The following is a 17,394-nucleotide window of genomic DNA, read 5'->3' on the forward strand; positions in this document are numbered from 1 at the left end:
CAGGGGCTGGCGCGCACGCCGAAACCCCACTACCAAAAATTATGTGCCACAGCTTCCCCATCTAGGAAAACAGACGGGCTTCAGCCGGCCGTAATGCAATGCACCGGCCTCCACCCGTGGACTCGGCCTCGTTGATGACCGAAGTCCCAGCACCCGGTAAAGTTAAGATGCCCGGGATCGCTGGTTGCTTGCTGGCCGGTCTAAAGCGTCCACCATCACTTCCCCTGTGAGAACAGATGCTTGGTGAAAAGTATCTTCAGACGATCCCACGTGGTATTGATAAAATAGGACGTATGTAGGATCTAATTTTAGGCGTTTCAGATCTGAAAATCATAGGTCGAAATAGGAAATGTGGCTGATTAATGCACTGATTTTTTTCATTGCAAATCGCTCTTAGCAGGACGGCTTTGATGGCGCAGCGCATGCACTCTCGAGATGCAGTTGCTTCGGGCTGACGATTGCCCCACGTGCGTGAAGAGCACGCGCGCTGCGCCTTGTTAGGAAGAAGAAGAAAACTATATGAGTTGATGCTGTGAAAGGCGTCACAGCCAGGATATCTGTATCGTAGTATTTAGAACTGGCGTATTTGTGAATATTGACATTATTAAAAAAAAGGACTGCATTGCACAATTTACTTCGATAGAGAAAGGATCGGCTTAGGTGTTTAAATATTTTCCAGGCGCAAGCACATCTAACGCTATTCGTGCTATCCCTGCGGAAATATAATTTTAGCCACAGATTTGGGATTAAATATATAAAAGCTCTCCTGATCCGCCTCGGAGTCGGTTAGATCCCGGCCGCCACCGTCGCATTTCAATAGAGAGGTAATACTAGATCCCCTTTTGCTGTGCGATGCCAGTTCATGGTTCAGAACCCCATGTGGTTTAAATGATCTGGAGCTCTCTACTGCGGCGTCCCTCATAGCCCGGGTCGCTTTGGGACCTTAAACCCTACAAAGTCATAGATCACCTTCATTTCGACTAGCAGATCAATCCTCCTTGGTTCTCTGTCCTCTTCAGCGCTCTTACTGCCTCTTTTGGGTTTGAACTCCCACATTACAGACCTTAACTATTTATTTACAGCATATCCGGCAGTTCCGTAGCATTCCAGCATGCTTGTGGCATAAAATAATGACAAAAACAAACATGTGAACAGACAAAAAATCAATGGCATGGTGACTACAAAACAAAGCGTTCTCACGTTCAACACACGTAATACAAGCCAAAACAACCGCACAGTACAACAGTAACTCTATTAATTACAAATTATTCATCAGTTGAGCGAAGCGGACACCGTCAACTGCGACTACATCCGCTTTAAAGCATTGCATTTCGAAATTGTTTCTCTGAAGAAAAGAATTTTATGTAATTTGTCCGACATTTAATTCCTGTATTTTTACTGCTGTAATCCCACATACTTGAGATGTAGTGGGGAGATTTCATGTATTGAGATTTCTCTTTACGACTTGAGTTACATGAATGACATGCATTTGATTCAGCCGGTTTACCTTCCGCCTTCTGCCGAAAGGTTTGAGTCCTTTGTTTGGCTTTATTTTTGCGACACTAGCTCTCTGGCAAAATTGTTTAATATAAACCTCGCCCAGCGGCTATGTATACCTGCAGTTCTATCGACCAGGCACCTTTGACGGGGGTCACATAGGTGGAACGGTATTCCAAGGGCGGTTATACTATAACTAGTGTGCCGCGTTTTTCAGTATTTGAGGAGCGCCACGAAGACTTTGTATCACGAGGTTAAGGATACCCGGGCCCTTTTTAAGCGTGTTGTTAATGTGGTGCTTAAACGAAAGATCTGCTGAAAAAGCACACCTAGATATTTGACTTCTGGTACCACAACGTTAAGCCTGCAATTTTTCTTTAAATCGCTCGGTGTGCTTTTCCATCTTATTTGTAACCACTCTCAATAGCCTTGACGATTCTGCCCCGTAGGTTTGTCTTGCTTAGATAGCGCTGTTATATAGTGTCCGCCTGAGGTATATTTTAAATCTGGCGTTCACCCCATAACAGCGCCTCCCAAATGCGCTCAAATTCATTTTTGTTGTCCTAGTTATTTCACTGTAGTTTTCATGATGTACAGGGACTACTTTCTTTAATTAGATGTATTTGCTTACCTCTTCCAATCCTCCAGTGCTTATCATAATCTGTTGCTCTCTTCCGAGGCTGCTCATCATCCCTTTAAATTTATTGTTATTGATTTTTACAGCCACGGTTTGGCTTTGCATATCTAGGTCCTGGATCATGCATTAAAGCGCTGCCTTTGAGTTGCTGAGGAAGGCGATGTCATCAGCAAGCTGGAGATCGCTATGGTATTCTCTATTAGCTTTTATGCCCGCCTCTTACCAATCCAATTCTCTGTATGGTACCTGTAAAGACGCAGTGAATAGTATAGAGATATCCTGTCTCCCTGCATTATTCACTTTCTGATCAGTAGTTTATCACCTATTTTGTGAAAGACAAAGGCCATTATGCAGCACATGTTTTCATACATTCGAAACACACCCACAACCCCCCCACACACATACACCTACGCATGCACGCACACAGGCACGCACGCAAGCACACAGACACACACACGAGGGTTGATCGAGAAATAAGGTTACCATCAATTTTAGAAACACACAGCATTGTTTATACGCAAAGAAATTTACAAGATCGGAAAGATGATGCTTTGCTCTAGATGTATACATTATCACCATTTTTTTCTACGCATTTTAATGGACGTTGCTTCAATTTCGGTATGCCAATATCGTAGAACTCCGCCGCCAACCAGCTGAGGAAGCGTTTCACCTCTTCCTTGACATCATTGTCGCTCCGGAAGCGTTGCCCACCAAATATTTCTTTTGACTTGAGGAACAAGTGATTATCACTAGGCGCCAGGTCTGGACTCTACGGGGGGTGGGGCATGACAGTCCACCCAATGTTTCTCAAAAGTTCCAGAACTGCGCGAGACGTGAGGTCGGGCTTTTGTGTCATGAAGCGGTACACGGGATGCCAGTCGTCCTTGCCCGGAGGATATGGATAGCTCGCCTGAGTTTCCAAATTTTTGCACAATAGCTGTCTGAGTGGACTGTTGTCCCAGGATTAATGAAATCGCACAGCAGTATCCCCTTACAATATCAAAAAACACTGCCCATGACTTTGCCAGCAGAACGAGGTTGTTTGAACTTCTTTTCGACTGGTGGCCCTGGGTGACACCACTGCTTGGATTTCGTCATTTTTTTTATTGCACATACTGCTCTCTATGGTGACCGGCATTGCAGGAGTGGTTACAAATAAAAAGAACAAGGTATTATGTCTTAATATGAAAAGGCTCTGTACTTGCAAACTCTTCAGGAGGCAAACTACGCAAGGAACAATCACTGTTGTTCCAGATTTTAATCAACATGGGAAAATATGAAAACTTGAAACAGTCTAAAAAAGAAAGAAAAGGCACATTGTTCAGGGGGTCTAATCAGCCATCGACACTGGAGCAGCGACATCAACGCTTGCGACGGAACTGCATTGGCCAGGCGCCCAACTTTGGTAGCAGTGCGAAGAAGCTTCAAGGCATCGAACGTTCTGCAGTGCTTGATGACATCGGCCGTAGACTTCAAACTGGTTTTGCTAAAAAGGAAGTTGTATTTATCTTCAGCAATTCCTTTAAGCAAAAATCCAACTTTTAACTTCTTCAGGTACTAGGTAATAGGATCGATACCAAGCACATCCACCACAGCTGTTACGTATTCAGCATTCACTGAGTAAGTCAGGAGCGTCCTTTTAAGAGGTTGAGTGACGGGGGCGGAGATCTCAACCAGGTCAGGCCGAGCAGCTTCCTGTTCCTCTACGGATCTGATATTCTCCGCTTCCCCGTGGACACAAAGCATGTGACAATATGCACCCAGGGGCTATTTTTGGACCTCAAGAATGCATTCGACACTGTACAGCACATTTTGATAAAAAGCTTTATATCCTTAGCGTACGTCGAAAAGCACTCAGTTTAATCAAAATTTATCTATGTGATCGCTACTAGCATGTTAACAATATCAGTATATCATAGAGTAAATTGCAAATTCTCTATGGTGTGGTTCAAGAATCCATTTTAGGGCTGTTTTTATCCCTGGTATACATCAATGATATTACCTCAGTCCCGGGCTTTACCATCATAATTTTACATGCGGATGACACCAATGTCTTCTTCAGTGGAGAAAAGAACGCAAGCTTGAAAAAGGCTGCTAATGAATACTTGCCTAAATTATCACGATGGCTTTTAAATAACAAATTGATTACAAATGCAAGTAATACAAAGTACATAACATTTAAGGCCATAAATTGAAGACACTATTCAACCATAAATGCGACCTATGACGAAACTGTGATAGAAAAGGTAAAAAAACAAAAATTTTTGTGCCTATGGTTCAGTTAACAGGTTTTATGGAATATGCATGTTAATATATTAAAGGGTGATTTGGCGCTAATAATTGGGAGAATCTACACAATCAGGAATCTGATACCCACCTCCTTAAAACAGGTATTCTATTTTTCTCTTTATTTCTATACAATGTTATGGATCAATGGTCGACGGAACGACGACAGCTTATAATTATAATAAATTAACTATCCCACAAGAATGGTGCTACGCTTGTGTGAGAACTAGCGAGGCAATAGACGCAACTTACGGACAGGGCCTCTTTTCGTTAAATACAACATGGGGCACGACACCGCATCGAGTATGCAGCGTACTCAGCTACTGCTATTGGAGGTGACCGTCACTTGGGCCGTTTGCTCAGCACTTCCCGGCACGTGCAGACTGCGCACCGATGATGCGACACCACCTCTGCTTGCCTTGGTAATCACGGCGCCGAATAGAGACCAGAATTTAGCGCACATCTGGCAACGGCGATTGGGGACTACAATGGACAGCACAGAAGGAGGACTTAAAAGCCAGCCAGCAAGCGTCCACTTCGGGCACGACACCTCATCGAGTATGCAGCGTACTCAGCTACTGTTATTGCAGGTTAGTTACGTTCGGTGTGCTGCATGCTTTAGGAGTAAAAACTGCTGTTTGATCGCGGTGTCGTGTCCACTTGAGTGGATTGATGTCTTAAAGAGTTCTAATTCTAATTTACTTCTGTGTTCGCTCTACTCTGCAATGTTTGATTTGCTCCTCTTGCTTTCTGGCGACGTTGAGATGAACCCAGGTCCAATGTCAAAAGCTGAGGCAGATGCGTTTGCCTCGGCTCTTGAGTCGATACAGAAACTAGAGGCCGCACAAGAGGCGCTCTTGACAGAATTAAAAAGCGCAAAGGACAAACAAGGTGCCACTAATAATGAACTCATCATTCGAACAGCCAAGGTTGCGGCGCTTGAGTTGGCCACATCCTCAGAAAACGCTGTAGATTCGAGCATGAAGGAAAAAGGAATCAAAACTTTAAGTGATGTCTCAGATCAGCTGCAAACAATAACTTCAAGATGTGAGGACGCAGAAAACAGGCTCAGACGAAGTAATTTGCTGATTTTCGGGATAGAAGATGACCCTGATGAGGACTGGGCTACCACTGAAAAGGAAGTCATAAAATTCTGCTCTGAAAAACAGCAAACTGAAACAATCAGTTCGCAATTCGAACGCGTACTTAGGCTTGGGAAATACCAAGAAGGAATGAACAGACCTATAATAGCTAAACTAACTTTTTTAAAGAGAAGCAACGCATCTTGTCATCTGCACACAAATTAAAAGGCTTAAAATATTCAATCGGGGAAGATTTCTCCCCAGCTACGCGACACGCTAGAAAGAAGCTGCTTGACTTCTCCAAACCTCAAAAAGTTCCTTTTAAACTGTCAGCAGATCGGCTGTTTATAAGGAATCAGACTTACGCATACGACAAAAACACTGATACCGTTGTCATGTCGCAAAGATAGCTAGACATAAGCACTTGCTCACGGGCTCTTCCACAGTCAAAGCTACCTATCAATGGGTCTTTGTTGACACTATCTTACGCAAACATACGGAGCATCATGCCCAAGCGCAAATTAGTTTGCTCTCTGCTTGACGATAACGAATCTAATATTCTTGTTCTTACCGAAAGATGGCTAAATCCTGACAATACTGACGACGAAATTCTTCCTGATAACCATTCTTATAATATTTACCGCAAAGATCGAACTAGCAAGAGAGGCGCGGGTGCTCATCTTGGAGTTAAAAAGTCATTATCTTCCCTTATTATCGACTCGAGCTCATCTCTTGAGATTGTGTGGGTTGAAGTAAAAATAAATACGACCAAACTACCGGTAGGTGCTTGCTACCGTCCACCTGACTTCAGCACTTCTTTCGTTACAGAACTACGCAATAGCATAACCACGGCCCTCCAGCTCTGTCCTGCGCATTCTGTTTACTTATTCGGTGATTTTAACTCTCCGCTCATAAATTGGCGTAATCTATCATCATCTTGTCGAACATCTGTGGATTTTCTTAACTTAACTTTAGATGTTAACCTGTTCCAGGTCGTTAACAAACCAACCCGCGGTACTAACATTCCAGACCCTATACTCACCAACACCCCCGAAAAAATTGAATCTGTTGTTCATCTAAACGGCTTTAGCGATCACGACCTTCTTCAGGTAACAATGAGTGTTCCACTACCCTTTTCAGGGATCACAAAGAAAATATTACGTGATTATATTAAAGCAAAATACTCTAAATTAAACGATGAACTTGAAGTATTTTTCAACCGCACGCTACTTCCTTCTTTTTATAATCACTCGGTGGAAGATAACTGGGTATGTTTCAAAAATAAAATGTCTACTCTAATTAACAAATATATCCCGTTGATCTCGATAACAAATGACAAAACAAATCCTTGGTTTACTAATGCCCTACGTAAGCTCAGGAATAAAAAGAAACGTCGGTACAATACCGCTAAACGCGTCAATAATGCTCCTTCGTGGGAAAGGTACAGCATTTGCTTAAAAACGTACTGCTCTGCTTTTGCTGCAGCTAAAATTAAATATTTCTCCACAGATTTACCTTCTCTCTTAAATTCGAATCCAAAAAAGTTTTGGCGAGTTATATCACCTGACCGTGCTGCGTCCGAGTGCTATCCCTTTCGATCAGTATTGTAAATTGTGCCGGTGTTGGTTGCTGCTGATAAGTTGAGATGCCCAGGGCAAAGAAGGCCTTCGTCAGGCGTGAATTTCACGGCAACCGCTACGCTCATCGTGAAAAAGCAAAAGGATGTCCACGACCGAATGAGATCCCGAACGCCGAACGCGCCAGCTCCTCGACATCGAAGCTTTCAAGATTTTCTCTGTGCTTCCAGGAAGAGGATGTGCTACAGAGCAGCAGCCAATATGCCTTAATGGACATGGACGGCATTTTTGCCGCAATTACACAGATTTGTGTGTGCAGAGAGGTCGGTGGAAGTGTTGAGCTCATCGAAATTGTGACAAAACGGGTAGGTGTTGCAAGCGTTTACAGTTTGAACTGTGAAGGGTGTAGTGCCGCACAACGATTTGAGACGTCGAAGAAAACTACTTCTGGCCGCTATGAAGCCAACCTCAGGTTAGTGTATGCCTTGAGGTCCATTGGTAAGGGAATGGCTGCAGGAAATATACTCTGTGCTATGCTAAACCTTCCTAAGCCGCCGACAAAGTTTGCGAAATACAATCAAGAGCTTCTAGGTCACATCGAAGCTGCTGCTCAGGAGTCGATGAAAAGGGCAGCTGACGAAGCTGTGTCAGCTGAATGAGGGGGATAAAGACATCGCAGTTGCTCTTGATGGAAGCTGGCAGAAGCGAGGCCATACTTCCAATAACGGCATAGTCTCTGCGACCAGTGTAGACTCTGGGAAAGTGCTGGATGTGGAGGTTTTGTCTAAACGTTGTCCAAAGTGCAGCATCAAGGGTACAAACAGTGACCCCCTTCATAGAGAGGTGTGCCAAAGCAACTACCAAGGCACCAGCGGTGGAATGGAAGTCGCAGGAGCACTGAAAATTTTCGGCAGGAGTGAGGAGCTTCACGGCGTTCGATACGTCAAATACCTTGGGGATGGTGACAGCAAGGCTTTTATGGCTGTGAAGGCACAAATGCCATATGGTGATTCCGCTGAAATATCCAAGGTTGAGTGCATAGGGCACGTGCAAAAAAGGATGAGCACAAGGTTACGAAGGCTAAAAAAAGTAAACAAAGCAGGAAAACTCTCTGATGGAAAGAGCCTCTCAGGCCGAGGCCGACTGACTGATGCAGTAATAGACAAGCTCCAGACGTACTATGGTTTGGCTATCAGAAGAAATGTAGGAAACCTGGATGAAATGCGAAAGGCCGTTTGGGCAACCTTCTTCCACTTATCGGCCACAGACGATGACCCATGCCATGGACTTTGCCCAAAGGGACCTGATACGTGGTGTGCCTTCAACAGAAGTCAGTCAGAGGGCAAGCCATTTTTCCACAAGGAGAGTTTGCCTGCATCTGTCTTGGAGGCTATCAAACCCATTTATAGGGAGCTATCGAAGGCTGAGCTCCTAGAGAAGTGCCTGCATGGGCGAACTCAAAATGCAAATGAGTCGTTCAACCATGTTGTTTGGGAACGCGCGCCAAAGAATGTGTTTGTTAGGCTTCGGACCCTACGGATGGCAACACTGGATGCTGTTCTTTCATTTAATGATGGTAGCATCGCACGGGCCAACGTTTTGAAGGCGTGTGGATTGAACCCAGGGAGCAACACCATCAAGTGGCTGAGGGAAGCTGACCATAAGCGCATGTACTTTGCGGACCAAGCAACACGACAGCTTACAAAAGAGGCCCGACAGTCAAAACGACAAGCCGAAAAGCGAAAAAAAGACAGCGACAGTGACTACGAAGCAGGGGGTATTAAACTAATTACTATGGAGGCGTTTCTGCGAATAAAAAATGGTTTTTCACATCTTTTTTCTCTTTACGCTCTATTATCTCAAAACAGTGTTTTTTTCTTACAAAGGTACCATTATTTCCAATGCCTTTCAAGACAGACGGCTGATTTTTTTTTGCAATCATCTACATACGTGTTGCCAACTACTGAACTAGAATTAAGCAATTTCACTGAGCAGTTATTCTGTTATGAATTTTGAAATGCGCAAAGAAAGGCCAGATTTGTGTACTACCGGAAAAAATTTTATTAAAAATCGAATTTTCAACACAATTCAAATATTCTAGTTCAGTAAAAAGAACACACAATTTGGCAAACAATGATATATGTATTATTATGCTACTATTATTAGTTAGTGAGAAACATGTACCTCAACATGGCCTAAAATGCATGGGAAGTATAGGGCTTACCCTGTGCCCTTAATACGTTTTTTTTCATCGATTTTTTCAGCCGCGAGGATCATACCAATGTACCTGATGTTGCTGATTTTGACTGGCAATTCATGAAATGTATTGAAATCTCGGAGGAGGGAATTGCATGTTTTATTATTAATTTGAAGTTTTCTACTTCATCTGGTATTGACAATATTAGTTCCAAGGTATTAAAAAAATACCATTTCTATATCCAGTAACAATCTGTACCATATACTCAAGCAGTCTTTGTCATCGGGACAGCTGCCCAATGACTGGAAAATGCCCAAAATCATACCCTTATTTAAAACTGGGGATAAACAATCCCCGGAAAACTACCGTCCAATTTCATTGACCTGCATTTGCTGCAAGATGCTCGAACATATAATGGCTACTCATATTTATAATCACCTAGAGTCCAATAATTTCTTTTTTCGCCATCAACATGGTTTCAGGAAAGGATTATCATGTGAGACACAGTTACTCGAATTCACGACTGATCTGCACCTTAACATGAACAATAACCAGCAGACCGATTGCATTTTCCTTGACTTTTCCAAAGCATTTGATCGTGTAGCTCATTGTCGCCTTATTGCTAAATTAACTGCACTTCGAATTGACTCCTTCACTCTAACATGGCTTCGTAATTTTCTTTCGAATCGTCAACAGTTCACAGTAGTTAATAATATTGCTTCGTGTCCTACTTACGTTACTTCTGGTGTGCCTCAGGGCAGTGTTTTGGGCCCTTTACTCTTCCTAATTTACATAAATGATTTGCCACTTAATGTTTCTTCTCGTTTACGTATTTTCGCTGACGACTGCATTATTTACAGATCAATTAACAGTACTGACGACCACCTGGCCCTTCAAAATGACCTTAGCCTAATTCATAGTTGGTGTAACACCTGGTTAATGGCTTTAAATGTGTCAAAATGTCAGGTAATTTCTTTTAGTCGTAAGCGTGACATCTCACATTTTTTATACAACGTCAGTAATAATGAATTGTTACATACAGTATCGTATAAATATTTGGGTGTTCACCTAACCGTGAACCTCTCTTGGACAGACCATATTACAGCCGTTTGCGCAAAAGCTTCAAGGACATTAGGTTACCTACGTGGTAATCTGAGTAATTCACCTTCCCACATCCGCAAATTGGCCTATCTGACATTTGTTCGTCCTCAGCTCGAGCATGCATCTTCCATTCGGTCCCCATATCCTACATACTTAATCGACATGATTGAATCAGTCCAGAACCGAGCTGCCCGTTTCATTTCACGTAATTATAGCCATCACTCCAGCGTAACGCAAATGAAAGTCGATGATTCCATACAGCCTTTAGTTCTTCGCCGTAATATCGCTCTGTTATCCTTGTTTCACAAATATGTTTATAATGCCACACAATCCACACTACCTATCCAGACCGCCTCGAACACGTCTCGTCGTTTAAATAACCACTTAAGTTTTGCGCGCATGTACGGTACGAAACATGCTTTTAACTTTTCCGCACTCCCTACCGCCATTTGCTTTTGGAATAATCTGCCTGATCACATTGCTTCCGAGTCAGATCAAGAAAAATTTCGTCATCTCCTACAGGAGCATTGTTCATAATAGCACTTACAAATAACTTTATCTTGTTTCTTACACTTTGCAATCGGCTTCGAACTTCTTGTGATATTTGTGATGTATTGCTATCTCGCTCCTGTGAATTGCTATTTTATGCTGCGTCGTGTGTTCACTTGTATGACCTGTATATATTATTGCTTTTTTGCGTCTTTTTTCCTGAATATCACTTCAAGAATTATACTCCCTGATATGTTCATTCTTTGTGTATTTTACTTTCTAGTATTAATGCCTTACGTTAAGTTTTACTCATGTTTTTTTCTTAAGTGTACCTTTGTGGCCTTTCATTACTACAGTTGCTCGTGTTTTATGGTTTTATCTTGGTAATAATGTTGGTGAGCCCTGAATTGAGGTGTATTTTTTGTATACCACTTTAGAAGGCTGCTTACTCTGTAACCACCCTTACACAATGCCCCCATAGGGTCTATAAGGTATTTTAAATAAATAAATAAATAAATAAATAAATAAATAAATAAATAAATAAATAAATAAATAAATAAATGCAAACCAGGTCTACTACTTTAAACTGCTGCAGTGGGTTAATCGAACCAAACCACTTATCACTGCAGGAGAACACAGCTGTGCATACCCGATCCGTGATCATAAACGGAGAACGCCTGTGGTGCAAACTAATTATGGTCGCCAAAAGCTAAATTTTCTGTCTGCTAAGGTGTTGAATACCTCTGGAATGCACATGGTTTTCTACAAATCCTTTACTGTTTAGGAATGGAAATGCAGACACTTCTTGGTTAATTAGCCGGTGTGGTGGCTGAGTGTTATGGCGCTCAGCTGCTGGACCGAAAGACGCGGGTTTGATCCAGGCCGCAGCAGTCGAATTTCGATGAAGGCGAAATTCTAGAGGCCCGTGTGCTGTGCGATGTCAGTGCACGTTAAAGAACCCCAGGTGGTCTTAATTTCCGGAGCTCTTCACTACGGTGTCTCTCATAGCCTTAGTCACATTGGGACGTTAGAGCCCTATAAACCAAACCAAACTTCTTGGTTAATTCATTAAGTTTATACAAAACTCATTGATACCTGTTATTACTAGGCCGTGACCAAATCGGTTGAATCGCCAATACGTGTTCCGCGGTTTACACATGGATTAAGGTAAGAAATGCTTGCCATTGGATACAAAAATTATTCTGGTGTCCTAGTTTTGCTTTTGTTGTTCATGATGGAGAGATGGCACAGGAAGAACACGATGTCGGAAAGCGAATGACGCGTGTTACATGTGCGTTATCTTTTCGTCATGAACGTTATCCAACTCACCGAACTTTCGGCTTCGCTTTTCTTGTATACTGGTTTAGATTTTTGTATTGCAAGTTTCGCACTTCATGTTTTTTATTGCTTGTGCCCTTTGCATGCAATCCTGGATGTGTCAGCAGAAGCCGCGTATTCTTACAACGTTCGATATTTTGAGACTGATGTTCAGGGCGGTACAATTTTTCCTTTGAAAGAGTTGTTTACATTGTATCCTTACTACTGGCCGAAGTATTACGCCTGAGTTCTGTTCGTTGCTGCAAAAAATTATTAGAAGAGTCCAAGGCCTCTTCAGGCTCAGAGCATTTAGCCCTGGATTCTTCTTAGACATTGTCTGAGGAAGGAATAAAGGAACAAAATAACAAAAAACAGACTGCCGTGGGACTCCTCGCACATACCAACCACGGAGAACTATGTATGCTGTCTTGCAAAAAGGCCTCAAGTTGTGCCTTCATTTAGGCGAGAAAAAAAATGGCAAACCGATTCCACCAGTGTGATTCCAAATTCAACGACACTTCGGTGTTGATTTATCATCACCGCAGTTCATTTCGTTAAGTTTACTCCATACCACTTTTCGTTACTTGTGGCTGCAGTACCTCTTAGTACAAGAGCACAACCTCACCTTGAATAAATGCTATTCGTTTCTTACGGATGGATTATGGAATAAACCGCAGCAAAGTCAAAAATGCAGTAAGATTGGAAGTTCACCCAAATATTGTCATAAATATGGTTTCAGTTTCATAACAGCACTACCACGGAGACACCGTGTTCACAACAAATTCGCATCAAAATCTCTAAACGCCAGCGGAAACAGACCGTAAAAGAAACATACATGCCAGTTCGTAAGATAAACATACATGCCAGTACATGGCTCCCTAACCGTCGCAGGTGCAGGGGGACCTATAAAGCTAAGGACGCACTGGCGCTCAGAGGATGCCTAGCGATGGGTAGGAGTTCACTGCTTACGCTTCGCGCTTTAATGTCACCTAAATTAAGCGTATCTGTGATTTGCATGCATCGTCCTTCCGCGAAAACTGAAAGTGTCATGTGATCTCTCTTTTTATTCGATTACGGCAGGGGCTGGCGCGCACGCCGAAACCCCACTACCAAAAATTATGTGCCACAGCTTCCCCATCTAGGAAAAGAGACGGGCTTCAGCCGGCCGTAATGCAATGCACCGGCCTCCACCCGTGGACTCGGCCTCGTTGATCACCGAAGTCCCAGCACCCGGTAAAGTTAAGATGCCCGGGATCGCTGATTGCTTGGTGGCCGGTCTAAAGCGTCCACCATCACTTCCCCTGTGAGAACAGATGCTTGGTGAAAAGTATCTTCAGAAGATCCCACGTGGTATTGATAAAATAGGACGTATGTAGGATCTAATTTTAGGCGTTTCAGATCTGAAAATCATAGGTCGAAATAGGAAATGTGGCTGATTAATGCACTGATTTTTTTCATTGCAAATCGCTCTTAGCAGGACGGCTTTGGTGGCGCAGCGCATGCACTCTCGAGATGCAGTTGCTTCGGGCTGACGATTGCCCCACGTGCGTGAAGAGCACGCGCGCTGCGCCTTTTTAGGAAGAAGAAGAAAACTATATGAATTGATGCTGTGAAAGGCGTCACAGCCAGGATATCTGTATCGTAGTATTTAGAACTGGCGTATTTGTGAATATTGACATTATTAAAAAAAAGGACTGCATTGCACAATTTACTTCGATAGAGAAAGGATCGGCTTAGGTGTTTAAATATTTTCCAGGCGCAAGCACATCTAACGCTATTCGTGCTATCCCTGCGGAAATATAATTTTAGCCACAGATTTGGGAATAAATATATAAAAGCTCTCCTGATCCGCCTCGGAGTCGGTTAGATCCCGGCCGCCACCGTCGCATTTCAATAGAGAGGTAATACTAGATCCCCTTTTGCTGTGCGATGCCAGTTCATGGTTCAGAACCCCATGTGGTTTAAATGATCTGGAGCTCTCTACTGCGGCGTCCCTCATAGCCCGGGTCGCTTTGGGACCTTAAACCCTACAAAGTCATAGATCACCTTCATTTCGACTAGCAGATCAATCCTCCTTGGTTCTCTGTCCTCTTCAGCGCTCTTACTGCCTCTTTTGGGTTTGAACTCCCACATTACAGACCTTAACTATTTATTTACAGTATATCCGGCAGTTCCGTAGCATTCCAGCATGCTTGTGGCATAAAATAATGACAAAAACAAACATGTGAACAGACAAAAAATCAATGGCATGGTGACTACAAAACAAAGCGTTCTCACGTTCAACACACGTAATACAAGCCAAAACAACCGCACAGTACAACAGTAACTCTATTAATTACAAATTATTCATCAGTTGAGCGAAGCGGACACCGTCAACTGCGACTACATCCGCTTTAAAGCATTGCATTTCGAAATTGTTTCTCTGAAGAAAAGAAAATTATGTAATTTGTCCGACATTTAATTCCTGTATTTTTACTGCTGTAATCCCACATACTTGAGATGTAGTGGGGAGATTTCATGTATTGAGATTTCTCTTTACGACTTGAGTTACATGAATGACATGCATTTGATTCAGCCGGTTTACCTTCCGCCTTCTGCCGAAAGGTTTGAGTCCTTTGTTTGGCTTTATTTTTGCGACACTAGCTCTCTGGCAAAATTGTTTAATATAAACCTCGCCGAGCGGCTATGTATACCTGCAGTTCTATCGACCAGGCACCTTTGACGGGGGTCACATAGGTGGAACGGTATTCCAAGGGCGGTTATACTATAACTAGTGTGCCGCGTTTTTCAGTATTTGAGGAGCGCCACGAAGACTTTGTATCACGAGGTTAAGGATACCCGTGCCCTTTTTAAGCGTGTTGTTAATGTGGTGCTTAAACGAAAGATCTGCTGAAAAAGCACACCTAGATATTTGACTTCTGGTACCACAACGTTAAGCCTGCAATTTTTCTTTAAATCGCTCGGTGTGCTTTTCCATCTTATTTGTAACCACTCTCAATAGCCTTGACGATTCTGCCCCGTAGGTTTGTCTTGCTTAGATAGCGCTGTTATATAGTGTCCGCCTGAGGTATATTTTAAATCTGGCGTTCACCCCATAACAGCGCCTCCCAAATGCGCTCAAATTCATTTTTGTTGTCCTAGTTATTTCACTGTAGTTTTCATGATGTACAGGGACTACTTTCTTTAAGTAGATGTATTTGCTTACCTCTTCCAATCCTCCAGTGCTTATCATAATCTGTTGCTCTCTTCCGAGGCTGCTCATCATCCCTTTAAATTTATTGTTATTGATTTTTACAGCCACGGTTTGGCTTTGCATATCTAGGTCCTGGATCATGCATTAAAGCGCGGCCTTTGAGTTGCTGAGGAAGGCGATGTCATCAGCAAGCTGGAGATCGCTATGGTATTCTCTATTAGCTTTTATGCCCGCCTCTTACCAATCCAATTCTCTGTATGGTACCTGTAAAGACGCAGTGAATAGTATAGAGATATCCTGTCTCCCTGCATTATTCACTTTCTGATCAGTAGTTTATCACCTATTTTGTGAAAGACAAAGGCCATTATGCAGCACATGTTTTCATACATTCGAAACACACCCACAACCCCCCCCCCCCACACACACACACACCTACGCATGCACGCACACAGGCACGCACGCAAGCACACAGACACACACACGAGGGTTGATCGAGAAATAAGGTTACCATCAATTTTAGAAACACACAGCATTGTTTATACGCAAAGAAATTTACAAGATCGGAAAGATGATGCTTTGCTCTAGATGTATACATTATCACCATTTTTTTCTACGCATTTTAATGGACGTTGCTTCAATTTCGGTATGCCAATATCGTAGAACTCCGCCGCCAACCAGCTGAGGAAGCGTTTCACCTCTTCCTTGACATCATTGTCGCTCCGGAAGCGTTGCCCACCAAATATTTCTTTTGACTTGAGGAACAAGTGATTATCACTAGGCGCCAGGTCTGGACTCTACGGGGGGTGGGGCATGACAGTCCACCCAATGTTTCTCAAAAGTTCCAGAATTGCGCGAGACGTGAGGTCGGGCTTTTGTGTCATGAAGCGGTACACGGGATGCCAGTCGTCCTTGCCCGGAGGATATGGATAGCTCGCCTGAGTTTCCAAATTTTTGCACAATAGCTGTCTGAGTGGACTGTTGTCCCAGGATTAATGAAATCGCACAGCAGTATCCCCTTACAATATCAAAAAACACTGCCCATGACTTTGCCAGCAGAACGAGGTTGTTTGAACTTCTTTTCGACTGGTGGCCCTGGGTGACACCACTGCTTGGATTTCGTCATTTTTTTTATTGCACATACTGCTCTCTATGGTGACCGGCATTGCAGGAGTGGTTACAAATAAAAAGAACAAGGTATTATGTCTTAATATGAAAAGGCTCTGTACTTGCAAACTCTTCAGGAGGCAAACTACGCAAGGAACAATCACTGTTGTTCCAGATTTTAATCAACATGGGAAAATATGAAAACTTGAAACAGTCTAAAAAAGAAAGAAAAGGCACATTGTTCAGGGGGTCTAATCAGCCATCGACACTGGAGCAGCGACATCAACGCTTGCGACGGAACTGCATTGGCCAGGCGCCCAACTTTGGTAGCAGTGCGAAGAAGCTTCAAGGCATCGAACGTTCTGCAGTGCTTGATGACATCGGCCGTAGACTTCAAACTGGTTTTGCTAAAAAGGAAGTTGTATTTATCTTCAGCAATTCCTTTAAGCAAAAATCCAACTTTTAACTTCTTCAGGTACTAGGTAATAGGATCGATACCAAGCACATCCACCACAACTGTTACGTAGTCAGCATTCACTGAGTAAGTCAGGAGCGTCCTTTTAAGAGGTTGAGTGACGGGGGCGGAGATCTCAACCAGGTCAGGCCGAGCAGCTTCCTGTTCCTCTACGGATCTGATATTCTCCGCTTCCCCGTGGACACAAAGCATGTGACAATATGCACCCAGGGGCTATTTTTGGACCTCAAGAATGCATTCGACACTGTACAGCACATTTTGATAAAAAGCTTTATATCCATAGCGTACGTCGAAAAGCACTCAGTTTAATCAAAATTTATCTATGTGATCGCTACTAGCATGTTAACAATATCAGTATATCATAGAGTAAATTGCAAATTCTCTATGGTGTGGTTCAAGAATCCATTTTAGGGCTGTTTTTATCCCTGGTATACATCAA

The 17,394-nt window shown here is 43.0% G+C and overlaps 2 non-coding genes across 2 annotated transcripts; both read right to left on the bottom strand.

Annotated features, from left to right (window-relative positions):
- Positions 1-164, bottom strand: LOC144116583 (U1 spliceosomal RNA). The gene has a single exon (XR_013311911.1). It is a non-coding gene; the product is annotated as a U1 spliceosomal RNA (small nuclear RNA).
- A 13,096-nt stretch (positions 165-13,260) lies between these two features.
- Positions 13,261-13,424, bottom strand: LOC144116557 (U1 spliceosomal RNA). Its single transcript, XR_013311889.1, has one exon. It is a non-coding gene; the product is annotated as a U1 spliceosomal RNA (small nuclear RNA).
- Between the last annotated feature and the right edge of the window lie 3,970 nt (positions 13,425-17,394).

The sequence above is a fragment of the Amblyomma americanum genome, chromosome 1 (genome assembly GCF_052857255.1).
Source record: "Amblyomma americanum isolate KBUSLIRL-KWMA chromosome 1, ASM5285725v1, whole genome shotgun sequence".
NCBI lineage: Eukaryota > Metazoa > Arthropoda > Arachnida > Ixodida > Ixodidae > Amblyomma > Amblyomma americanum.